Consider the following 7,117-nt stretch of genomic DNA (forward strand, 5'->3'; position numbering starts at 1 on the left):
AAGAACAAATTTGCAGCTGAGCTGAGGGTAAATCCTGACAAGAACTGACCACCTCTAATGACGTGTTTATGTAGTCCTTAATACAGTGTTTGCTGAGATTACCTAGTATTCCTGTAATGGAAATTATAGCATGTCCCAGGAAGAAGGAGCTTCCATGCATAGGCCACTGAAACAAAAATGAAAAGGTAGTGCACAAGCAAAGGAGATGGACAATACAAATGCTTCCACACAGCCAATTTGCCACGATGGAAGACCCCCTGGGCTGTATGAACTGTTCCCTTTTTTGGATGTTATGTTGCTGGTCATCTCTCATAGCAAGCAATCAGAGGTTTCTGGAGGATGTGGAACTACTTGGTTCCCTGTCCATTAAGTACTACTGTAAAAGCACGACTCCGGTATGCTACCAGTTCATAAAACTGTAAAATAGTAATTTTAGATTTCATAAACCAGAAGAATTTTCTATGCAGAATGTGTAAAAAGAGAGACCTTTCTGGGGAGTGTTTCCTCTGGAGTAGCTAGTCTTGGTCACCATCAGACAGGAATCTCTAGACTGATCAAATAACAGCAGTAAATCTGTAAACAGTAAATCTGATCAAATACAGCAACTTCTGTGCTGCTCACTTACGTCTGTGAGAGTCTGCTGATCTCAGAGTGCACACAGGGTTTGGCTTAAGCCCACCATCCATCTTCACTGAAGAAGAAGTGTATTCATTCTGATGAGAGGTAAAAAATTGCCTAACAGGCAAGCTGGTTTGCAGGCCAACAGTTTATGCATCAATAATGTTGCACTGGTGTGCAAGACTCTGCATTTGTTGCTGTGTTGTATGTCTAAAGGTATCCCAGGTTTTAAAATTCACGCACCTCTAGCTCTTCCTTGTAACTTTCTTCTCAAAACCCAGTGCAAACTTCCTCTCCCATCCTGACTGTTTGTAAGTATACATAGAAACAAATGTTTTGTAAAGATGTGAGAGACATTCTGCTTTATTCCCAGGAGCAAATAAAGCCTTTTATTTTTAGCCTAGTTTCCTAAGGAAATGAGACTGATGTAATCACATTGTCTGTCAGTCTATCAAACCAGCCCCCTTGCCTCCTTCCCTCCCCCCATCATCTTCTGACCATTAATCTTTTTTAGCTGGACATGACCAAAAGGCAAAAGTATTCCAGAACGTATGCACGTTTTATGACAATCAGTGGCTGGGACAGAGAAGAGACCTTATCCATTCCCTCCCTGGAGAAGTCAGCACTGGCTGAATTCTGCTGAGAGGCAGCAACAACTTGCTGGCAAGTCAACTTCTGTGCAGCTATAACTCCGCTGAGATGCATGTAACCTCCTTAAGTCACAAAGATGGGAAGGGCTGGAGTGACAGAGGTGCTCCTAGAGGGACACTCCTGGGTACCTGGCAGTATTTCAGAGATTTTCACAGGCCAGGGAAGAGAAGCAGCTGGGGTTGTCAGACTCTTGACTCAACCTCAAAGTGACTGAATTTTGAGGTGATGTTATAGGGAGCTTCTCAGCAGTGTCTGAAGAAACATGGTGGAAACGAAATGCAAAGCAAGTGCTAGAGAAGGGGTCATCACCATCTCTCTTATTACCTGGCAAGTGTTTTATAGGTAATTCCTGTTATGGAGAACCAAATGCACAACAAAAACGGGGGTAGGTTCACATCTGACCAGTTATCTTAGAAAAACGTTGCAAGCGAATACAGTACCTCAAAAGGAGACTGTAAATTTGACCATATGTTAAGTTGTGGGAAATCTGAGTTCTTTCAGTGTCATTGCTGGGGGACTTTTACCTATCAAACAATCCAAGTATGCTCAGATCAAGGCTGAAGCCCAGCCTGTTCCTCGGCTGCCTGACCACCCATCTGCTCCACTGTAAGGTGTGGTCCTGAGCAGTGCCTGCATTTCTGTGTTGGAAGGAGAACATAACACATACATGTAACATGTAGATAGCATGGTTACCTATTTACCTGTATTTGCAATGATGTTTGGAGAGGAGCATTAAAATAAAACTATGATTATAGATCCAATGTCATAAGATCATATTTCTGCTGTAAGAGAGTATGCTCTTACTTTTAAGTATAGGCCAATGCCTTGTCAATGGAAGCATGTAAACTCCTTGGAGATGCATAGCATGATGCCCTGAATGTTGAAGAAAGGCGTACAGGAAAAAGAAAGTGCAGATTTGCTTTTTACTAAGTTTCTCTAATTTCTGCTAATGCCTTTCTGACATCCTTACGGTGATGCGTGAGCATTTCTTTTTATTGAAAAATAGATAAGATTGCTTAAGAGATTAAGCTTCCTTTATTTCTTCCCTATTCATGCATATGCTGAACAGTAGCTAATGTTTAAACATCTCCTTAGCAAAATCCTGAGTTCTTCTGTCACACCTCTGTGAAGCAGCTTCTATTCCTGTCAGGGAATTCCAACAAGTCAGTAGCCTAAAAATGCATTTAAACTACTTTTGGTGATGAGCCTTTTCCTAAGTTATTCTGTTTCTACATTAAGCCTGAGCTACTTATTTCTGCAATTCTTTTCAAGCTTAAATCTTGCCATGTCTGGAAACAACTGTGTTAACTTACACAGTTACAAACAGGAGGTTTGGAACAGGCTAATGGATAAAGTGAGACAATAGAAGAGGTACCACAAAAGCAGTGACCCTGTTATGAGGAACAGTGTAAATATGAACATTCTCATTTTCCTCTATTAAAAAAAAAAAAAAGAAACTTTTTACTCAAGGAAGTAGAGTACAGTTTTCTTCTTAGTTAAGACAACCTGGCAGGAATCTGTTGGGGGCAGAATAAATGTTCCCTGTTCTGCAAATGATTAGTGACTTTGAATAAAAAATGCTGTTGGCCTTGGAGTGCATGGGAAAGGAAGAAGAGGCAACAAGTATCTACAGCATCAAACTCTTACACACATGCGTGCACAAAAATGCACAAGTGTGCCACTTGCAACACAGAGATAGGAAGCCGTATGGCATCCCTGGTTTCCCTTGCTCTCCCTGCCTACTGCAGAAGACTGGTGTCCTTCACTGACTCTCTTGCAGAAGCAGAGTGCTGTGTTAACACAAATGGCACAGAGCACACTGGCATCCAAACAAGCTGGGAGGCTGAGCCATTTTGCCTTCAGCAGCTGAAACCATTCTGTAAGCGTTTCACATACAATTAAACCTTCTTTTCCCATCAGGTGATCTGACCTCAGCATATAACTATGCATGCCAGGACAAAAGATGGTAAGGTGGGTCAAATAATGGAATAGTGGGCAGAAGCCTCCTACTTATAAATATGACATTGCCTTGTCCAGAGGAGGAAATGCTGGCTCTTCTCAGGATCCTTGCTTCATGCACTATGCATCCCATGCTTGTGTTCTTAAATGTTTCCCTGTGATCAGCCACCATCTGCAGAAATATCCAGCTGTGCCCCTGGCTGCCAGTCATTCCCATGTTTCTCACAGAGATCACACCAAGGATGTATGCACACAGTCTGTGTAGTTGGAGAAGGGCACTGTTCCTCAGCCACCTACTATTTCGCTGGAGCCTGTGGTTTGGCATCAGCAACCACAGCACAGACATCATACTATCACAGCATTAAAACTCATCTAATCAACATGACAGTGGTTCCCTCAGTCTGGCACAGCCATCTTGCAGGCAGCAGTGATGCCTCATTCACGCGCTGGTCCCCCTCTCTGGTTTATTATGGCACTGGTGGGTGAGAGCAAGCTTTTCACAGGGCTCCATGAAGGCAGCTCTCCCCATGCACTAACTGTAGCTGCTGCCCATCACTCCTACTCTAGATAGTGCTGTAAATTCACAACTGTGGCACCAGAGACCTCAGCTGGCAAGGGCTGAGGCAAACAACAGCCGTCTCCATTCTTCTATGTCAGCGTTCTATGTCAGATATGTTCTTGGCCAAGAACTATCACTGTCAAGTAAGGGTTAAGAAAATGCACTGCTTTAGTGCCCTTCATGGGCAGTGCTCATCCCACTGCGATAACATCACAGCCCAAAACAGGAACAGTGCGCTCATTGGTGCAGGGTCTGTGCCTGGGCAACAGCTGGAGAGGACACATGGGACAAAATGTTGAACCAGAAGCGTTTTATTTTTGGTAGTTTAATAATGGGCTAGGAACGTTTGTGAACACGAGCTGAGGAAAGACAAACACATCTTTTCTGAGGGACAGTGAGACAGTTCCCTCGGTATTTCATGCTAGTGAGGCCTTGACGTCCTCACCATCTTTCTAAAACTCCTGGCACGGACTTACAAGCATGAACCAAATGTTTTCAAGCGAGCTTGGCTCACCTTGATGTTTGCACTCACATTTCATCCAAATGAGATGATGAGGGGATCAGAGGCCTGCAGGAAGTCCAGCTTTGAAAGATGCATCAGCTGGGCAGGAGAGAAGGAAAAACGGAGGGGACCAACAATGCAAAGGCCATGCAAAGGTTTGGGGAAGAGGTATGGGGAGCCTGCCACAGTGAGGCCATTGGTGGGAGGCCATTATGGGTTTTGCTGGTTGTGTTACTCACAAAATATTCTTCTAGGACACGTGAAAGGAATGTGAAGGAAGAAGGAGTTAAGAAATGGAAGAAGAAGGAATTAATAAATAATCAGAAATACTTTTCAATTCCGAGTGTTTTATAAACATTAACGAATCTTCATGAGCTGTCAGAGAGGTATTTAAGCCACATTCCATTTTTATAGATAAGAAGATGAAAGCTCTGGCTTAAGTCCAGAGCTTTCAAAAGCACAAACTACTTTTTAGGGCTTCACTTGATGCTCAGCACCAGAACTCCAAAGGAATTGATTTCACATTTGCCATCACTGTCAATGGGAGACTGATTACTTCTACAAAAATAGGTTTTAACCTGCATGCTCCAAAGCAGCTGAGAATAGCTGCTGAAGGTTCAGGCTTCGTTGGCTTGTTGGGTTTCTTCAATGTGTAAAAGGAGATACTGCTTTGGGAGGTAAATAGACACATAGAAAGATTTTGTCACTATTGCCACAGTGCAACTTAATAAGATCAAGATTTTGTGGATTTAAGATTTACAAAAAGGATTAATTAAAAGTTAAGGTTAAAAGAAAAGACTTCCAAGTGAACCCATTCATCTGTGCAAACAGGGAGGGAAGTGGATCACGTTTTCAAATCTTTCTGCTCCTACCATAAAGGGTAGGCAGATGGTTTGGGTGCATTTCCCTAAGTGTGTGATGAATATTTTATTCCTGAGAAGAATATAAACCAGGAAGGTACATTCAGTTACTGGCTTTGCTGAAGTGAGAAGAAAACAACACAAGACTTCCTTACAAACCACGTGAACTGGTAATCCAGTGAATATATGCATGTATACATATAGCTGTGTAAAATACAATTTATAGCAGAACACTTTAAAAGTAAGGAAGAAAAGTAGCTATTTTCATTGGAGTTGTATTCTCATTGCTCTGTGGCCATGTTTGTTTCAAGGACTAAAGCCCTTGTTTGCCCACCCTCAAAAGCGAAGGTGGCAAAAAAAGGGCCTCCAAGTTCTGTGGAAATGGAGGGAGTCGCATTGAAATTGGCCAGCAGCCAGAACAGGAGGAAATCACAGAATTTTCATGCTAAGAAAAGCTTCAAAATACAATGTCAGGTAGAAGCAGAAGTACAATGCTGATCAAAGTCAGCAGGTTCAAACCCAGCCCTTGCCACGTGCAGCACGCTTCCTCCCAAGCAGCATCAGTGATGGGCTGCGAGCAGTCTCAGCACAGCCTTGGATGTCATAGCAGATCAGTGGAAGATGTAAGAATCAAAACAGAAATGCTCCTCTGGGGATACCCCTGTGTGTAAAAGTGAGTCAAAAATTGCTTGAAAAATTACCTGAAAGGGTATTTCAAAGGCACTCACGTACACGTTTCAAAAGTTGTGTCAGAGCACTGACACTTTCATGATACAGGGTTTGTGTTATGGCACTGTTCTGCCATTCTTGCAGTTGCTGTTCCCCCAGGTGGGCTGACATGTGCAGGAGGAGAGCAAAAATGGTAGCTTCTACCAACAGTGACACTGGGACTGTTCAGGTCATAGCACAGTGCCAAGCTCTGTGCTGGTTATTACTGTCTCCACCACAACTACCAAACAGGATCAGAGAAAAGGGAAAGTGGTGGAGTTTTTCCAGTTTTAATGTTGGTTGTCAGATCCTGTGTTCACAATGATAAATCCCACGGAGCAGCAGTGCAGCATCAGACCCTGCTGGAACAGGCAGGATGGAGACCACTGTAGCTGTAAGCAGGACCACATACTGTTATGCCTTTCTGGGCTGAAACTGTTGTGTGCCTTGAGTCAGCATGGACAGAGAAAAGGTCAAAGCTATTTCAGGGGTTCAAAAAGGCTGTACTGACCACTTGGGTGATATTTTGGTGTGTGGATATTCAAAGGAAAGACACAGTAAGCACCTCAAGGAAATGTTCAAAACAACAAGGGCCCTGGCTCCAACTGCTGCAAAACAAAGTGCAAATTCTGCCAGCATCTTGTGTTTGGTGTGGCATCTTGTACCAGGACCAGCAGAAGACAGCTATGGCAGAAATACCACCGCCCATCTTTACACAGGAACGAAACGTAGCACTATGAGAAAAGCTGGCATGCGGTCGGGGGCTTTTTTCCATTTTACCCCCAGAATCACTTAACTATTGCTGAGCAATTGAAGAGTTTTTGATCTTGAAACGTGAATTAATATGAGGATTTTGGATCAGGAAACAGCTTTAGAGGAAGTTGCTACTAAGTGGCTGCTCCACTTTAAGCTTCCTTTGAGGTTGCAGTGCCAGCCGCCACACTTCAAGTGGTGTGTTGGCTCAGCAGTACCTCAAGGTATTGACCAAATACCTCAAGGTCACTTGCTTTCCCAGCTAAAACCTCACTGCTGTGCAGAAACTTGCAATTAGAGAAATGGCATTGAAAATGCTGCTTAGGGAGTATTGTTCTGCCTACCCTGGGCTTTTTCCCTTGTCACAGCTTACAGAGCTTTCACACCTTCACTGCTGATTCTTCCACCACTTACTTATTTCAACTGTCATTCAAGATCCCACATCACTCAGTTTAGTTCATTAAATTCTAAAAGGTATTAAAACATTGGCTGCTTGTTTCATTCCCT

This window comes from Tetrao urogallus (genome assembly GCF_951394365.1).
Source record: "Tetrao urogallus genome assembly, chromosome: 1".
Classification (NCBI taxonomy): Eukaryota; Metazoa; Chordata; class Aves; order Galliformes; family Phasianidae; genus Tetrao; species Tetrao urogallus.